This window comes from Ursus arctos, unplaced genomic scaffold (genome assembly GCF_023065955.2).
Source record: "Ursus arctos isolate Adak ecotype North America unplaced genomic scaffold, UrsArc2.0 scaffold_13, whole genome shotgun sequence".
Lineage (NCBI taxonomy): Eukaryota > Metazoa > Chordata > Mammalia > Carnivora > Ursidae > Ursus > Ursus arctos.
Window position 1 is genome coordinate 35,092,960 of NW_026622797.1, and position 19,815 is coordinate 35,112,774.

General features: G+C 39.1%; 2 protein-coding genes and 1 long non-coding RNA gene across 6 annotated transcripts in view; 2 read left to right on the forward strand and 1 right to left on the reverse strand.

Annotated features, from left to right (window-relative positions):
• Positions 1 to 2,182, forward strand: part of ECHDC1 (ethylmalonyl-CoA decarboxylase 1) — an 83,360-nt gene extending 81,178 nt beyond the window's left edge. The window contains exon 5 of the mRNA XM_048226183.2: positions 2,167 to 2,182. The gene's annotated coding sequence lies outside the window, so the exon portion shown is untranslated. The remainder of the gene's footprint in view (positions 1 to 2,166) is intronic.
• RNF146 (ring finger protein 146) overlaps positions 1 to 8,259 on the reverse strand; it is a 23,314-nt gene extending 15,055 nt beyond the window's left edge. Inside the window, exon 1 of one of the 4 annotated variants that reach the window (XM_026504763.4) lies at positions 8,152 to 8,259. The gene's annotated coding sequence lies outside the window, so the exon portion shown is untranslated. Of the gene's footprint in view, positions 1 to 7,984; positions 8,083 to 8,151 lie in introns of those variants that run through there. The other 3 variants (XM_026504767.4, XM_057311061.1, XM_044386307.3) reach the window with 3 other exon arrangements.
• LOC130543541 (uncharacterized) overlaps positions 8,145 to 19,815 on the forward strand; it is a 26,566-nt gene continuing 14,895 nt past the window's right edge. Inside the window, exon 1 of the long non-coding RNA XR_008958960.1 lies at positions 8,145 to 8,364. This is a non-coding gene — a long non-coding RNA (uncharacterized LOC130543541). The remainder of the gene's footprint in view (positions 8,365 to 19,815) is intronic.

Sequence of the window (19,815 nt, forward strand, 5' to 3'; positions counted from 1 at the left end):
AAAATGGTTAAGATGGTGAATTTTGTTATTTATATTTTACCATAATAAAAATGTTTCTGAAGTAAAACAGGTTCTATATGGACAAATTAGCCCATATGTGAGGTCTTCCAAAGCCACTGCCTCTCTACAAGGAAGTAGTGTGAAAAGACAACGCCACCACATTAACTAGAACCTCCTGCTATTTGTATGTATATCCAAGTTTACCATCATTCAGCCAAACTTCTCTCAAGATGCCTCTTATTCAGAGAATCCAGAAGCACCAATCAAAACATCATTCATCATTAATCCTTTCTTCTCTTTCAGTATTCTCTCCTGCCCCTTCACGACGCCCAGTGCAGGAGGCACATCATACTACATAGAACTCAGACCCAAGCAAACCCAAGCAAACATGGTGACTAAAGAGATTGTAAGCCTCACAGTAACATCAAGAGGGAACACTTGAAGTCTTTCAGTTCCACGTGCCTCTCACAGTACAGGAGTTTTAGTGTTTAAAGATAAATATTTACCTTTTATAGAAATTTTTCCCAGTGAAATTTAATACAAGCCAGCTTATCCTACCAAATGTTCAACAGAACAATCATCTGTTTCAGAACCAGAGGATTTTCAAAAGTAACTGACTCAAAAAGAGTGTCTAAAGAACCTTTTTGTTATACAGACTTCGGAAACTTGGCTGATACATTATATGGACTCCACTGTCTGGACCCCCCCCCCCCCCCCACCGCCAAAGCCTTTCACTCTGCCCTTTAGGTGCCTATACAACTTCCATGACACCACAGGAGACTCCATTTCTCTTTCACAGGCCACTCAAAACAGAACTGCCCATTTTCACACACAGGACAGGAGGAAACATTCTACTATTCTATCATCATTACTCTTTAACAAAAACAGTATTTCTCTAAAGGCTCACCACTGACTATATAAATCCCCTACAGCTCTTCTAGCTTAACCTTTAAGGCAGTGACTTAATTTTCACTGTTCATCATCCTCTCCATCCTAACTCCTGATACATCACTATGAACCAATTTAAATTTGACCCATCCCAACTTCCTAACTCAGAGGTTCTTAAACTTACCCCACTGAGGTTACTTATTAGAGATATGCACTCTCAGGCCCTAACCCTGGAGATTCTAGGCCAGTAGACATGTATGGTCTTTAAGCCTAGTAATCTCACCTTAAGTCAAAGCAATGCAGGTAATCCATCGAATCCAATTCCGGAAAAAGAAATTTCTCCATTTTCAATTCCTAAAATCCTAAATTCAGTGAACTTCACCTCCCTGTCCATCCAGCAACAAATTATGATGTATACATTTGGAACTAGAAGCCACCTACAGTGCTGCCCCTCCAAAATCTTAATCTCACTCTTAGATTATAAACTCTGGTCCTTCCAACTAATTTACTCATTCCCACATCTGCTCTTCAATATCACAAGGACCTCTAGTTTCTTGACAGCCTCCTTTTCTTTAGCCAGTTCCCAGTCTCATTTCTTTTCCTGCCCAATCTGGAGCCCAACCACTGTAACTTCTTTCTCAGCAGAAGGAAGTGGCTCTTTCACATCTGTCTCTCATCCACGCATTCTCCACAAAACCCCATGTCTGCATGAATCTTACAAAGCGACATCTTGGCCTCCACGCTTTAATCAAGAAATGCAGATAGAAAAACCAGAAAAATCTTCTTTCTCATCTCCTCTCCAACCAAATTCTGTCAAATTTTACCTCTAACACCTTTGGAATCTATCTTCTACTCTCTTGCCATTGCTAGTGTACTAGTCTAGACGTACATCACCTCTCACCCCAACTACTGTTCAGTCTATCTTGCTTCAGTAACACCCCTCAGATTTATTCACTAAGCCTCTGAGTGATATACTAAAAAGGCAAATGGGCCTCCCACATGCGAAGCCCTATAATGGTTCTCCAGCCTACACAATAAAGGCAAAGCTCCTAGGACAGCATTCAAAGGCTTTAATGACCTGAAACCTAAATCTCTCTCTAGTCTTACTTACCTCTTACCACCATTCTCAGAGATTCATAATCTATATTATTACCTAATCTAAATTATTCATACTTCTCTAAACCTCCCTTTGTAGTTCTGTACTTCCTCCTCCTGGTATTTTAAATATATATATATATATATATTTTTTTTTTAAGATTTTATTTATTTATTTGACAGCCAGCCAGAGAGAGAGAGGGAACACAGCAGGGAGAGTGGAAGAGGAAGAAGCAGGCTTCCCGCGGAGGAGCCTGACGCAGGGCTCGATCCCAAAACTCCGGTATCACGCCCTGAGCCAAGGCAGACGCTTGACGACTGAGCCACCCAGGCGCCCCATCCTGGTATAACATACTTTACAGCTTATGAATGCTGCTATACTACCACTTTCTCTACCTCCCAAAAACTGTTCCCTCCACTGTATTTTGTACATTCTTCTATTACTGAACTTATCCCATACACTGAAATTGTTTGCTTTTGACTTGTTCTATTAAACCATCCACATCCTAAAGATAAAGACTGTCTTTTATCTCTAAGTGGCTAGTAAATTGTCAGTTTTTGTTGACTTGAAGTGTTATTTCTTGGATGAAGGCAAAACTTCGTAAAGTAACTGTTGAGAAAAATAAAATATTGAAATAAATTTATTCACATAACACATTTGTGTTCTGTGAACAAGGCACCCAGCCACAAAAGATACAAAGATACCCAAGTTCTAATCATTTCTTTTGAAGAGCTTAAAATACAACAAAGGGAAGTTAATATATTTACAAATATAAGATTCAAACCATCTTTATATCTTTTGACAAGCATATAATTTACCTAAGGTTTAGTTCACTGGCAATGAATTCTCTAGAATGCAGATGAAAAACCAAGAATAAAACCAGTTTTAGTAAATCGTGCAAGCTACAGTGACTTTTCCATTTCCTATACTCCATGGATAATTTTCAAAGTGGACTTTAAATGGATAATAATGGTTGGGGGATGGAAAATAAACTAAAATCTATGTAGTATTCTAGATCCTAGCTATGCAAACTGTGTCCCCAACCAACTATAACAGCATTTACCTGGGAGTCCCTTACAAATGAAAAATCTAGAACCCCATTCCATACCGACAGAATCAGATCTCCAGATGGTTCATATGCATACTAAAAAGTTCATGAAGCTCTCAATGACCTCAAAACAACCCTGTGAGATATGACTACACCTATTTTATAAAGGAGGAAACCCAAACCCATAAGGATTTAACCCCAAGTCACAAAGCTATCAATACCGGGAGATGGGATTCAAACCCATGTGTTTCTTTAAAAAAATCTTCAGTGTATTGTATCTCAGAGAAAAGGTCTAGAATAGCATCATCAAACAAATATGATGCAAGCCACATTTGTAATTTCAAATTTTCCATTAGCCTCATTAAGAACAATAAAAGGAAACAGGTAAAATTTAAATATTTTATTTAACCCCAAATACTTAAAACATTACCATTTCCAAATGTATTTAATATAAAGAAATTATTAATGTGATGTTTTATATTCTCATGTGTATGTACACTCTTTGAAATGTGGGTGTATTTTACACTTACAGCACAACTCAGTTCAGACTAGCCACATATCAAGTGTGGCTGGTGGCTACCATACTGGGCAATGCCCGTTTAGAATGTCTTGCAATATTAACAATTTTTTAAAATACAAAGCTGGCAATTTACTACCAGAATCACTGAATAAAGAAAATGAACTCCACGTTACTTTATCCACACCTGTGCTGGCACAGATAAAAAAGCAAATTTCATGTTGTGTTGTAATCAAAATGGACTGGTTTCAGTGACACCAATTCTGCCAAATGGATCCATCCACTATAATGTCTGAGAATTAGAATGCCAAGTGGGCACAACACAAGGCATAGCACGTAATGTTCAGAATGGTCATATGCAGTAGTCCTCAGAAAATTTCTACATTTGAAACCAAAGATTTTTTTTTTTAATGAGGGGAAGGGGGAGGCTTTTAATTTCATCCAAAGATGTAAGATAAAACAGTATAATTCTAACTATAAGCCAGAATTAATCTGGCAAACATAAATAATTCAAACATACATAATTCTCGCTTCAATGAATGATTTAGAAACTATATACCAAACTCAATATAATTTATTAATTACTATAGTAAAATTTACCACAGTATTTTGATATGCACGTACCAATCAGTGAATGGGTTAGGGTTCTTTCTTTAGGTGAAAATTTAGACAGAAAAGAACTATTAGGAAGGTAACTTAAAAAGAGAAAAGATTTGAAACTACCTTACATATTTCTCCTCTTAACAATTCTGAGGGAAAAAGATGACAGACTGAATTTCAAAATACATGAGTTTAGAGATTGTTGGCGAAGTTAAGTCATTTACCCACTCAACCAATTAGTAAATAAGTAAAACTGAAAATGAAGTAATACTGTACTATTTATAATTTGTGACCACTCAACAAATTCACACTTCTATTATTTGCATATGCTGTTATCTTCTCTAAAAATATCTAGGATTAATTACATTCCACTTTTCAAGTCAGTCACAAAGTCAAAAAACCATCATTTTTTCCCACATAATAGATTCAAATAAATGATTATCTTTTTAAAAGAACTAATCAAAGAAAAAGTTATGTATATAACTATTAAAACATCAAATTATAAAGATATAAAGACTTCTTATATTTTTCTAATTACTGACAGCTGTTTAATAAAGTAGTTTTTACTTTTTTTAATTCAAAATACACAAAACAGGAAATGTTCTATATAAAAGATAGCAATGACAGAAAAAAAAAAAACAACCTTCAAACCTTCCAACTTGTGGTATACAAACTCAAAAAAAAAAAAAAAAAAAGGAAAAAGGAAAAAGCAAAGACCAGTGAAAGAAAGAATAGAGAGATGGGGTGTAATTTAGCAGATAGATACATCTTAATATTTCTTAAGAAAGAGTCTCAAATTGAGAGAGGTAACTAAATGCCCTAATGTTTCCATTTTTAGCTTTCTCTCTCATCCCCTGCTAAAACTCAGCTTACAGGAAGCACAGGTCATACTGGGAAACAAAAGTCTTCAGTCAAAACTCATTTCAACTACATGGAGGCCAATACTTTACACTATTTTATTTTACTTTTAAAAATTTTTTTAAGTATGCTCCACACCCAGCATGGAGCCCAAAATGTTAAACTCAGGACCCTAAGTTCAAGACCTGAGTTCAGATCAGGATTCGGACACTTAATCAACTGAGCTGCCCAGGTGCCCTAACACTACACATCTTAAAAGAATTAAAACCCTTATTGTTCAGTACTTCCCTTAAAAAACATTACTGTATGGCAATCTATGACCTTCACAATCTTCGTACTCAAGCATTAAACCTTTACATCCCCCCAGCTGTGGCCTTTGCATTTTATTTAAACAAAACATGAAATGTGAATGTGCACAAATAGTCTTTTAATCTTATCAAACAGAAGTTTCACAGCCTCCAGCCATTTTGTAAATGTAGGCTCTGTTGCTAATTGTATGTGTGACCCTGGTCAAGTCATAACTCCCATGTCTTAGTTATTTCACCCTACTCTGTATTTCTTAATTCTAAATACTTTAATTAACAGGAATTTATTTTATTTATTTATTTATTTTTAAAGATTTTATTTATTTATTCGACAGAGATAGAGACAGCCAGCGAGAGAGGGAACACAAGCAGGGGGAGTGGGAGAGGAAGAAGCAGGCTCATAGCGGAGGAGCCCGATGTGGGGCTCGATCCTATAACGCCGGGATCACGCCCTGAGCCGAAGGCAGACGCTTAACTGCTGTGCCACCCAGGCACCCCTAATTAACAGGAATTTAACAACAGGTTTTATTTTAATTAATCCAAAAGGTAATAAGCCATAAACACTAAATATTCCATAAATAAGCGCAGGTGGCTGTAGAAGAATGTTAATAAAATGATTTCCATACCCACAAAGATTATTTCTAATCCAACCTGTTGTTTCACAAATTCATGTTCCTTGTCACAATCAAGAACCAGGCAGGGGAATGGAAAAAAGGGTCAGAAGCCTCTGTTACTGACACTGGTGAAAGAAACATTCAATATCCAGCTGACAAGTGTGTCAGGCATTTCATGCTAGTATGGCTAATACATAAAATAATATTCTCTAAACAGACTAATATTGTGAAAAGACAAGACTGAATACTACCTTTTCTTCTATACTAAGTCAAAAAATCATTTCTGGATCCTTTCAAGAAGAAAAATCTGTCCTATTATTCTAACAATTCAAATTGGTGGAAACTGAAACAAAATACTTCACCAGTTGACACGTGTCTCCTAAAAGAAAAACGCCATTTCCCTTCTCATCCTCCTAATGACTAGCTATTTGGAAAAATAGTTTCCCTGATGATTATAATTCTACCAAGTTTATAACAACTAGTAAATAACAAAAACCTTCAAATGTTTACCATTATTTTTATTTTACCCACAATTTACATTGGCCCATTTGAAACATAAATTCTACATCAAAGAGCGGGCTTAACAAAATGTTTCAATTTAAGATACACAAGGCTAAAACAAACACACCCAAAAAGCTATTTCTAGTGTAGCTTTCACTTTTCTGGTTTTCCCTTTAAAAAGAGATTTACTTGACCCATTTTCATTTGTTTTTAGAGCACTCAAACACTCAAGACAGAACAGTATTTGCTGGTCATGAAAACAGCAGAGCCAACATCATAAATCCTGTTATTTCTGTGGGTCATTTTCTTCATGTGTCCTATATTCCACGTCTTTTTAAGAGTCTAAACATAGATTCGCTTGCTAAAAAGACAAAAAGTTTTAAGTCCTCCAATTCTGTAATTATAGAGTGCTTTCAATGCCAATGTTATACTTTCACATCCTATTTAAAAAGTACACACACTGGAGGAGAGGGAGTGCACCCAAGCACCTGAAAGGTCAAGCTATAAAGACAACGTTTTTTCTATCATTTCTTGGCCTTCTTATTCCCTCAATTCCACACGTTCCAATATTACGAAAATATTACTTAAACAAAATATAAGTACTTTCAAAACTTGGAAAGTGTCACTGAACTGGCTCTTAGGGAAGAAAAATAAAATCATATTCGAAATGGTTAACAAGAGAAAGCTCTAGTTGCCAAAATGTGCGTGTAAACTCAAAACAATTTTGCAACCTTCTCTAGACCCCTACGGAAAACAAAACAGCTACAACAATGGAAGGAAGACCCGTACTCTTTAAGACGGGATGGAGGGCGGGTAGGGAGAGAACTCGCACTCGGCAACCAGAACAAAGCAACAGCCTCCGCTTTTAAGATGCACTGAGGGGTTGTTTTTGTTGTTGTTGTTGTTGTTTTGGCTCAACGGGTATCAAGAGATCTCTTAATTGTTCCGATGATTTACTGATCATCAAAACAACGAGAATACGCAGCGCTGGGCTTAACCAGGGCAAGGTAGAGGGACTGCTCTTCCTATTAGGCAAGACCCAGACACTGAGCAGGAGGAGGAGGGAGAGAGGGAAAAGAAGGAAGCAGCCAAAGACACTCCGGAAAAAGACAAAACGCAGGGACTGTACGCCCTGGCTGCGATCTGACCCAAGGCCCGGGCAGAGGCCTCCACACGGGAGACTGGGAGCAGGATACCCTTCAAACCAGAGCCGCCCCTAAGTCTTGAGGCCGGAAGGTCCCCGAGTAGAGGCCTGACACCACCGCCAAGGGGAGAGGAGAGGGACCTGATTGCCACCAAAGGCAGAGACGAGGACCCCGGCGGAAGAGGCTGCGCAGTAATGGCCGCTGCTCCGCCTCTCGCACCCCGACCGTGACCAGCTCCGGGCCGTCGCCCAGTGCAGGGGCTGCGGCGGCCGCGGACAACGCAGGGCCCGTCACAGTCTTCTTGCCTGCGACAGCAGCCAAGGTGGGGGCGGCGGGAAAGACTGAACTGCCCCATCCCGCCTGGGCGCAGGGAGCTGCGGCCGCGCCGGCCCAAGGGCGTCCATCTACGTACCGGCCCCTGACCCCGCCGCCGCCCCTCTCAGGCCCGAAGCGTAGGGCCGACCCGGAGCGCGTCGCGGCTGGAGGTGACACCGCGAGCCATCACGCCTTTCCCTGGGTTAGGATGTCGGACTGGCTGACTTTGACCCTTCCCCGCGAGAACCTCGCCCCGACTCCCACCTCTCTAGCCACAGCCGCGGCCGGCTCGCAGTCTTTCCTCTTCGGCCTCGGAGCCCGCAGCGGCCGGGAACGCGCGCGGCGGTCACGTGACCGCCCGTCGCGTTGCGGGGGGCGGGGCCGCGCGGGGCGGAAGTAGAGCCTTGTACTGGGGCGGTCGCGTCAATCCCTCCGCGAGGTGTTTCCCGACGACCCAACCCTGAAGCGAGCGGTTCGGTACCTACTTTTTTCTGCCTTTGGAGACCTGCAGTTTCTGCCTGAATCGTTCTGCCTGCTTTGTATTGTGCTTTACTTATAATTAGGTGTAGAAGACTGAAAGAATGCAGGTCCACGGGAGAGAGATTTGGGGCAAAGGAAGTAAGACGCGTGTAGAACCAGCAGGTGGTGCTGCTCAGAAACCCCTCTTCGAGACCCAAGGAAACCTTTGGGCGCCTAGCTGAATTTTGGGGTACAGAGCCCTAGGCAGAGTACTGCTTGTTCTTCTAACCACAACAAAGGGGTCCTTTGAGAGTTCTAGTTTATTCGTCGTCTGAAGGGTTGAGCAATTTAATCGGAAAAAATAGATCTTAATTTCCTTTGGACCTATTTTTCTTAGACTAGAGCCTAGGAAGCTGGAGGAAGAGATTAATCAGAAGAATCGAAAACTAAAGGAATGGTTTATCTTATTGCATTCGTGTGGTTTTAAACGTCAAAACCTTGGCAGTATCCTCCATTTCATTTTAGCATGTACATAGTCTTTCTCGGAACTGACTGTATTTTCTCAATTTATAGTAAAATGAGGAAGGTGGAATAGCATGCGTTTTGTCTTTAAAAGAGTACATATTCCAACATTCCATGTATCTTACCTGCAGTGCTGTTGCATTTTGAGATGTCATTAACTGTTTACTTAGGTTGGAAATTTTTACTGTCTGTTCCGCGCGCGCGCACGTGTGTGTGTGTGTGTGTGTGTGTGTGTATAAACATATACATGTTTACATTTTCTTTTCTTCTTCTGAAATCAATATATTTCAAGGTTCTTATTCATATGTATCAGTATATAACTAGTTCTTAGAGAGTGCCAATGATGCTTAATGTAATAAAAACAATATTTTTTATAACTTCTGTAAGTGTATTAACGTTGAAGAGTATGTTCTCCAGCTTTAAGCTTAATCCTCTGTCTTTATGTTCTCCTTAGCCATCCAGTTTTACCTCTCTATCCTATACACCCCATGAATAAATAATACCAAAAATTTGATATATACTTGAAGATTCCAGCTTTAAGATATAATACTAATATGAGCTAACTGTGAATTACATCATTCTAAGTGATTTACACATATTAGCTCACAATAAACTATGAGGTAGGTCCTATTGTTATTCCCATTTTACAGAAACACACATAGCTGGGATTGGAATCGAGGCAGGGACCGTTAAGAGTTAACCTAATCCAGTGCTTATTTTATCAATTAAGAAATAGATATAATGAGGTTGAATGACTTACTTAAAGACTTTCCTGTTCAAGATGGAATGGGGATCAGAACACAAGCATGTTTACTGATCTATAAATTCTTTTAATTTAGAAAGAGTTATTCAGGAGTCTTCCATTGTTCTAGGTGTATATTTAGAACAGTTTCTGTAAATAAATATTATAATTGATATTCTGTCTATCTACCCATCGGCACACGAGAAATGAATTAATCAGCAATCTCACTACAATGCCCCTTCAGGCTTCAAACTGTCTCTCAGCCACACCTATAATCTTAAATCATATCAGTGAAAAGCTCCATCTTTCCATATCCAAACCCATCTTCAATTCCTCTTTCTTGTATGTCCCTTATCCACTTTGCAAATAATCTGTTGATTTTTCCTTCAAAACACATTCAGAAAATGGTTTCTTACCACATCTACTACAACCTACATCATCTTTTATTTGGGTTATTGCAATAGCCCAGGGACTGATTTTCTTGCTTTTGTTCTTGCTTTCCTTTGAGCCTATTCTCAACACAGAGGCCAAAGTAAACTTATTAGAAGAAAGTCAGATCATACACTCCTCTCTCTATTCAGAGTCTCTCATGACCTCCCAAAACAAAGTAAAAACCGAAGTCCTTAAACATGGCTCTAAGATTCTCCCCTTATTACCTCTCTGACCTCACAAACTGTTCTCTCAGCTTTGTGTTCTAAGAAGACTACTAAGCTCTCAGCCTCAGTCTTTGCAGTTGCTGTTTTCTTTGCTTAGAACGCTCTTCCCTGTAATGATTTCCTTCCTTTGTCTGTTCCCAAAAGGCATTCTTTCGGTCAGTCCTCTTCTTGCCACCCTATTTTAAATCATGGCATCCCCTATTCCCAGTATTTCTTATTCCCCTCCTTTACTTTTTTTTTCTCTAATGCTTATCACAAAGTAAGGTGTGATTTAGTTGGTTTATTTATCTTTATTGTGTTTCTCTCCACACTAGAACATAAATCTCTCTAGAGCAGGAATTTGTGTTCCCTTTTGTATCCTAACTGCCCAAAATAGTACCTGACCCATTAGAAAAACTCTATAAATATATGTTGAAAGAATGAATGAATACTGCACACACATTTATATCCCAAACAATACATAAATGAATAAAAACTTGTTTTTTGTCAGCAATTGCATATAAAGAGAATTGGCTCTAGATAATAGTATGTACCCCATTTCTACCAGCCACCTGAAAGACATTGGTGAGTTTCTATCTATGAATAATACATACAGTACAACACCTCTCAACATTGTCAAGTGATTGGTTTCTGGGGCGCCTGGGGGTATAGTCGGTTGAGCATCTGACTCTTGATTGTGATTTCAGGGTGGTGAGATCCAGCCCCACATGGGGCTCTGTGCCCAGTGTGGAGTCTGCTTCAGATTCTCTCTCCCTCTTCTGCCCCTGCCCCTCATGTGCACATGCGCGCGCGCCCTCTCTCTCTCAAATAAATTTTTTTAAATAAAAAGTGATTGATTTCCAGTAGTAGTTAAAATGCCCAAACTTTCAAGTGTTTTAAAGAAATAAATCAGAGCCTAACAGATTCAAGGTATCTCTGTAATAATGTTACTGACACCAGCATTCTATTTTGTTTCATTGAATCAAAAATAAAGGAGTTGCAACAGGCTGCTAGGAAGTGCTCATTATTCCTAACCCATTGTCTATTTCCCACAAGCACAAAAAATAACTTTTCATGAAAACCAGGTATGTCTCTGGGCAGCCCCACTTCCTCCTACTATCCTCCCAGCACCCAAAAGTGTTTGATGTTATTTGTTTTGCTTAATAATAAAAATATTCATTTTGTTTAGTTAATATGAGGACATCCATGAAAACACATATGAGAAAATTATGTGTTACAGTGAAAAATGTGTTGAAAACTATTGATGTAGCCAGTCTAGGGCAATGGTTTTCAAAGTGTTTTCTAGTATGCCCTGGGGGTCCTTGAGATCTCAGAGGGTTCCAGGGGTGAAAATTATTTTGATAATAATACTAAGACTCGAGCTGCCTGATTCACTCACTTCCCCACCCCCCTGCCCCTTCGTACAGTGAAGTTTTCCAGAGGTTACATGATATGTGGTGGAGCAACAGACTGAATGTAGAAGGAGATATTAGAATCTGGCTATATCAATTCAGCCAGGCTAAAAGAGGTTTACAAAACAAAAGATAATGCCACTCTTCTCACTAAGTAAGTTTCTTCTTGGAAAATACAGAGCTTTTTTTTTTTTTTTCCAGAAAATATTTAGGTACTATGTTTACACTTAATGGGGTTATTATTTTTTAAGATTATTTTATTTTAGAGAGAGGGAGCATGGGTGGGGGAGGGGCAGAGGGAGAGGGAGAGAAGCAGACTCTCCACTGAGTGCAGAGCCCAACGTAGGGCTCCATCTCAGGACCCTAAGATGATGACCTGAGCTGAAATCAAGAGTCAGATGCTTAATCGACTGAGCCACCCAGGCACCCCAGTGGGGTTATTATTTTGAAATGAATGAATATTTTAGATAGTTCTCAATTTTACTTTCTAATGAACACATACAAACAGCAGTTAATTTTGAGTCTTCTATAATTTTCAAGAGTATGAAGGAATCCTAAGACCCAAAAGTTTGAGAACACTGGCCTCGGCCAATTTCATGTACCCACTCTTTTTTTTTTTTTTTTTTAAGATTTTATTTATTTATTTGACAGAGACAGAGATAGCCAGCGAGAGAGGGAACACAAGCAGGGGGAGTGGGAGACGAAGAAGCAGGCTCGCAGCAGAGGAGCCCGATATGGGGCTCGATCCCAGGACCCTGGGATCAGGCCCTGAGCCGAAGGCAGACGCTTAACGACTGAGCCACCCACTGAGCCACTTCATGTACCCACTCTAAGCTAGATTTCTTCCTGCATGCCAGCAATCACCTGTTAAGTGTTGTTATCAGTTGTGTGGACACAACTTTCTCATATCTCTGGAAACAGGAGAAACCAGATTCAGAAATGCACCAGTCATTATAGCTAGCCGATGAATACAAATAAAGCCAAGGGGAAGTTTTGGAATCAAACTTCTCCATCTCAATTGAAGATTTTGTTCCAAGAGCTTTGTCCTACCATTTGATGTCATTCTACTTAAAGTTATCAAATAAAATATACCTTCCCAGTAGAATTCCCTTTTAAGTAATAGTATAGTAGACAGTTTTACTTGTGTTTTTCCTTTACCTAATGTGGTAATCAATGCTCTCCTTTGACTAGTTCTCAATGTTCCTACAGCAGCCCCAGAAGTTACAACCGAATTCTGACAACTTTATTCCTCAGAAATAATGCAGTACAAACAGTCACTGTGTCAAAATTTTACAGTTTGACTGTCAAGTCAAGCATGCCTTTCCTAACTTCGGTTGTATGAACACGTGGTGTATGTATTGATTTTTAGATGTCTTATATTGACAATATTAGCTATTATCTCCAAAATCCATGCTTGATTTATTGGATGACATGACCACTCATTAAGTATAGTATTGAAAGATAAGTGCTCTGTTTTATTTTTTGACAGAATCATGTGTTGTTTTAAAGCTTGATTATTATTTTAGTAAAACTGAAACTTAAAGAGTGCACCATATTACATAAAAGGAAGTAGTTTACATTCATACAGGCAGCAAATATGTTTTGCAACATCACATTTTTTTCTCAAAATGGCTAGGATTTAAGGAATCAATGTTAAATGGACTTATAAACATGTGTATTTGGGCTTTTGTTTATTTATGGAATTATATGCATATCAATTATCAGCTGAAAAAAATCATAGCCTAAAAACTTGAACTATTTTGAATAGCACTGTATCAGTCGGCGTCCTGTTTGGAATGTAGAAACCACCTTACGTATTTCAAACAAAGGAAACTTGATGCCGTGAATTGGTTGCAAGTTTTGGAAAAATAGAGGATCCAAAGAAGGAAGATGAGGATTCCATGAAATCAGTAACTAGAAAGTCACTAAGCTCTCCTGAGGTCAAAGGAGCAGAGGGTTTTCTGGTGTTCCCAAGACCTACTCCTGTGTTCCTCGAGGCCGCTGGAGCACATCTGTTTGAACTGCTACAAGAGCAAGCCAGGAGCTCATAAGCTCACCGAGGCTGCAGGGATCCAGGAACTCTTGACCACCAGGACTTACCCACCCCTGCCACTGCCAGAGCCAGAAAAGAATCAACTTCCCCCTTCCACCTCCTGTTTGCATATGAGTATCTTCCATTGGTAGAACTACACAGGAAACCAACAGTCAGCAGCTTCTGGAAAATGACTTTCCAGCTCCCTTAGCTACCAAGCAGAATATAGACGTGCCAGTGTGAAGCTGGGCATCAACAGACAAGATATTAGCTGCTACTCTAACTATTATTGAGTTTCCCCTTTTGTTCTTCCTCATTGTCCTATGGACCCTCCATATGGGGTCCATGAGATTCTGAGAAACAACTCACCATTCTTATAAATGGAGCATGAAACTGGACTAAATCAGCGAGTATATACAAACCCCAGGCTAATAACTATAAGATGTGGGCATTTGACCTAAGACAGTGCTATCATGAAATTCTGGGACTTTTGCAGAGAGCTTTGGGATGCAGACCCTCTCCTCCTTTGGGTGGCATCAAGTGCAGAGGTTGCACCTTGGGCTGCCTCCTTCATATGGTTACCATGAGGAAAAACAGCCTGAAGATGAAACCAATAGGGACAGAACAACTGGACTGGGAGAATGCTGGAAGCCTCATGGAAGCACACTTCAAGGCTGCCTTTTTTCTGAAGTTCTCAATTATGTAAGCTCGTCTGGCCCCTATATTGTTGAGTCAGTTTGAGTTCACTTTTTGGGTAGTATTTGCAACAAGAAACATCCTGATACATGATACAGTTCCTAGATCTGGCAATAAAGAGTCCCATACTCTAGCTGCAAACTTGTATTTCTGGCTCTCACACCGTTTCATTCCTACTAAGCCATCAGAAACAGGCAAACTGAAAAAAAAAAACACCCATCTGTTTTGTACAACCAATAACATCTTTCAACATTTGATAGAGTACAGAGCTTTTTAAAAAAGATAATGACAAGGAAAAATTGCATAATATTTTAAGGTTGATCAATAGATATAAGATAAACTTTATATCCACAAGAGAAGAATATACCTTATATTCAAGTACCTGTGTGATAATTATGAAACAGAAAAGGGAAGAAAAGAAACTCATGTATATGTACTTAGATTACAAAGAATATTTCAATAAATTTCTCAGGTCATGTTTTCTGATAACAATGTAGTTAAACTGGATATTAATAAAGCTTAAATGATAGGAAAAATCACCTATCATTTCAAAGTTTAAAGTCTCTAAATCTTGGGCCAACAATAAAATCAATATTATAATTTGAGACAATCTTAAAACAAGAAAAAGAGGAACACAATGTGTCAGCATTATTTTGAACATGGGCAAAACTTACCAGAGAAAATTTCATAGTCTTATAATTTCCTATTACTAAAAATAAAGAATAAAAACAATCATTTTTTAAAAAGGACACAAGAATAGAGGAATAAAATCCTAAATATAAAAATCAAAGTAAAATTGATACTATAAAAGTTTTGTTTGGTTTAAAAATAAATGTAAAAAGATATAAACTACAAATACATATTATTAAGAATGAGAAAGAAAAACAGCCATAGATATGGAGGAAGATAGCATTACTAAATAACACTATACTAATAAATTTGAAAATTCCAGTGACATGAGTAACCTGGAACATACTAATCTTTTTTGTACACAGAGAAATTTTTCGTACACTTTGGACTAACTATGTCTTCTATGTGGAATCCTGCTATGGTCTGTATGTTTGTGTCCCTGCAAGAAATCCTAAATTCCCAAAGGTGAATTTATTTGTAGATGGGACTTCGGAGAAGACAAAGTCCTGAGGGTTGAGCCCTCACTAATGGGATTAGTACTCTTGTAAAAGATACCCCGCAGAGCTACCCAGCTTTCTGCTTGTGAGTATGCAAAGAGAGGTGTGCAGCTTGGAAGAGAGCTCTCACCCAACCTTGCTGATACCGTGATCTCGCCTTAGAGCCTCCAGAGCTGTGAGTGTTGAATCCCTGTTGTTAATAAGCTACTAGTCTGTGGTATTTTCTTACAGCAGCCCCAGCGCACTAAGACAGATCTCTCTGGATCTGTGGTGGTTCCTTCCTGTCAGTGATGTCTCAGCTTAGGTATCACCTCCTCAGAGAGGTGTTTTGTTTTTGTTTTTGTTTTCCCCTGACTACCCATAATTCCTCCACATCCCTCAGCCTGTCACTTCCTATCACATCACACTTAAAAAAATAAAAAAAAAGATTTATTTAGGGGCGCCTGGGTGTCTCAGCCGGTTAAACATCTGCCTTTGGCTCAGGTCATGATCTCAGGGTCCTGGGAGCCAGCCCTTTATTGGGCTCCCTCTGCCATTCTGCACCCCCCCCCCCCGCTTTGTGCTCTCTGGCTCTCTCCCTCTCTCTGTCAAATAAATAAAATCTTAAAAAAAAAGATTTATTTATTTGAGAGAGAGAGAGAGAGCATAGGAAGAGGCAGAAGCAGAAGAAGAGAGAGAACCCCAAGCAGACTCCCCATGCACAGAGCACCCAGCCCAAGGGGGGGCTTGGTTTCTTACCCTGAGATCCTGACCTGAGCCAAAACCAATAGTGCCCACTTAACCAACTGAGCCACTTGGGTGCCCCTCATATCACACTCTTAATCTCACTGGAGTATTTTTCATTACTTGATATTGTAAAAAATTATTTCATGGTTTATTATCTGTCTTTGCTTCTGAGAATCTAAGTTTCTTGAAAAGAGGGGCCTTGAATGTCTTTACTGCCCAACGCTCATAGAACAGAGGCACATAGTTTCTCTCTGATCACCACCAGATATTTTGCTAATCAATATATGAATGGGAGAAAAGGGTTTCTGTTGATGAGATGGATTCTTACTGATGGAATTAATGGCATCGTATAAAAATTTCAGAGACACCTTCTGCTCTTGCTTAAACAGCATACAAAAATCGAGGAAACCCTAGATGCTGGTCGCTCAGGGATTGCACCAAGACTTGAATGTTTTAGGAAAATAAAAATAGACTAGAATCATAAGTCATACCTCCAATAAGTATGCAATTACTTAAAAAAAAGAAACTTTCAGGGGCGCCTGGGTGGCTCAGTTGACTCAGCATCTGCCTTCAGCTCAGGTCATGATCCCAGGGTCCTGGGATTGAGCCCCACCTTGGGCTCCCTGCTCAGTGGGGAGCCTGCTTCTCTCTCTCTCTCTGCCGTTACCCTGCCTTCCCTTGTGCTCTCTCTCGCCCGTTCTCTGTCTCTCTCTCTCTCAAATAAATAAATAAAATCTTTAAAAAATAAATAGTTCCAAGGCATGACCGTTTTACTGTTGAGCCCTTGCAAACTTTCAACAAATAAAAACTCTCCATGTTACATGAAATGTTTGCTAGCCCAGAAAGTGATGACCGATTATTCAATTATATATTTAGAACACCTAAAAGAATAAATTTTAAAATTCTTAGAATTAGAAAAAACTTAAGTCAGATATTTAGAAACAAAACAAATACCCAAAAATGTAAATATTACTTTTACGAAAATATTAAAGTAAATATTTATTGTATTAAATATGAATGTTGTTTTAAAAATTGTTTTTTTGCTTTAAAAATTATTTGAAGTAATAAGGACGTTATTTGCAATTAAAATTCCAAGTCAGAATCTGAATGTTGTTGGAGATGGACAAGTGATTCTCAAATTTACCCAAATATGTGGGAAATAAAAGCTGCTAATATACAAGTATACAGTTTGATAAAGGAAGCATAAGAATCTAAAAAAGGAAGGCTGTTTTCAACAGTTTTCGGGAGAAATTGCCTGCCTGGAGGGAAAAAATATATTACATTCACCTCTTATATGATAAAGCAAATAGTATAACCTGGCCCCCCTTGTACCATAACTGGGCTGCAAATATATACTGTTTGTTGCATGGTATTCTAAAAATCAGAAAAATTTTCAACAAAATATAAATGTTTATGAAAAACTGTGAAGAAAAAGTACATCAGAAACTATAGCAACACTGGACCCTCATCCCCAGATGGCCAGAATTGGCACGAACAGAGGAGTAGTGGCCCCCTGGGTTCTACAATTTGGCACAATTCTTCCTACCTCCTGTTCTATGCCAGCTTGTCTCATGCATTTATATGAATGGCTCCACTCCTGTAGGCACTGGAAATTAAAAACTCCAGATGGATCAAGAGTTAGATATAAAAGATAAAATCATGAAATAAATTAGAAGAAAACACAGGTGGATATTGAACTGGTTCTTATGAATTGGCCTAAGCCAATTTGATTTCGTACAACTCTTCAGTTATTTTTGTTAATTAATAGTAGTCTGCAGGGGTTAGAGGTGGGTGAGGATTAACTACTTCCCCACAACCTCTATCAGGTTATAAAGAAAGCGATTCTCAGACTAAATTCTTCCGCACATGCAACCATTTATCAGTAGTAGTAGTAGCAGGCGAAAAACCTCATTAGGGATCAAGTCTTGGCGCAATCCCTGAGCGACCAGCATCTAGGGTTTCCTCGATTTCTGTATGCTGTTTAAGCAAGAGCAGAAGGTGTCTCTGAGATTTTTATCCGATGCCATTAATTCCATCAATAAGAATCCGTCTCATCAACAGAAACCCTTTTCTCAATTTGCTAATATTGATTAGCAAAATATCTGGTGGTGATCAGAGAGAAACTAGCTGAAGCACTCAGATGTAGTCTTTGGAGTGTGACCTTTCTGACTGAAAGCTAGCTGATCGCCCTTTAGATGGGAAGTCCTGATTGCAGCAAATGACAGCACATAATGCGCAGCCTGAGCCAAGTAGCACCTGCCTGGTAGCACACCGTCCATGCCAACAGCTTTTAAAGTGAATTATGGACATAATAGTGTCTTTTGCAGGACAGTCCTTTCCAAGCATGAAAGAAATAGAAGAAATTACAGGGGAAAAAAAACAATATTTGATGCCACAAAAATGGCAAGCTTCTGTACAACAAAAATAAATTAAATGGGGAATGAAGAACCGTTGGAAATATTATTTATTTATTTGAGAGAGAGAGAGGGAGAGAGCCAGAGAGCACAAGGCGGGGGGGGGGGGGGGCGGAATGGCAAAGATTGGAAATATTAGTAGTAGTTATTTCCTAAGTGAAAGATACATTATGTTTATTATATATACACATATGCATATGTGTACACATTTATACATCATATAGGTACCTATGTTTCTGTTTTCTTCTGTGTTATGCTGCTGCCGCTGATTCCAGTATTTCTCTGCTGACCACAGACCATTTACTAATCACCACTGAGGAAAACCCATCCTAACCTTAGGCAAAGAAGACTCTTGTGCAGTCCAAATAACTGGAGTGTTTTGTTTTGTTTTGTTATGGGGTGGCATTTTTGGGTTTTGTTTTGCTTCTGCCATGCTCCAGTATCTGCCACTCACTCAGGAGGTAACTTCCTTGCCATGGGAGGGTTCTCCATGACCGCCGTGGTGCTGGAAGCTTGAGAAAGTAGCTTACCTTTCTAAGTTGTTGTTGCTGTCGCACCTCACACAGCAGAGATTCCCCGCAGCCACCATAAGCAGGAGTAGTTCTAGAATAACATCTTGGTGTCAGCAGACTGCCTCCAGCCCTACTCATTTTCTACTCTAGGATTAACCACTTCCTGGAATGATTAATCTTGAGAAAATCTTTATATATATAATATATATAATAATTATACATATTCATATTCATATATATATATATATATATCACAGTCTTGCACCAAGGTGCAACTGATAATCACAATGTCATTGTTGTACATTGGTACATTTCCCAAAACCTGTGTTATTTGGTCATGCAGTGGACATCTGCCGTTTATGGCTGCCAAAAATCCATTTCCTCTTCTTTTGAAATGGTGCCCTGAACTTTTGTTGGGAAAACTACTTCTTCACTATTGGATACAACAAGGAACTATCAAACAAGATGTCCCCATTTCCCTTGGCCAAGGAATGGACATGTGACCCAAGCTATACCAATCGGATGCTTTCCTCTCTTTGGAATTTAAAGCTCACATGGAATGTAGAGAAAGGTGGAGAAAGCAACTGGAGCTGATCAAGCCCATCTGGCTGTAACTGTCTGTTCCTTTCCATTTTCCCCATAGATACTTTG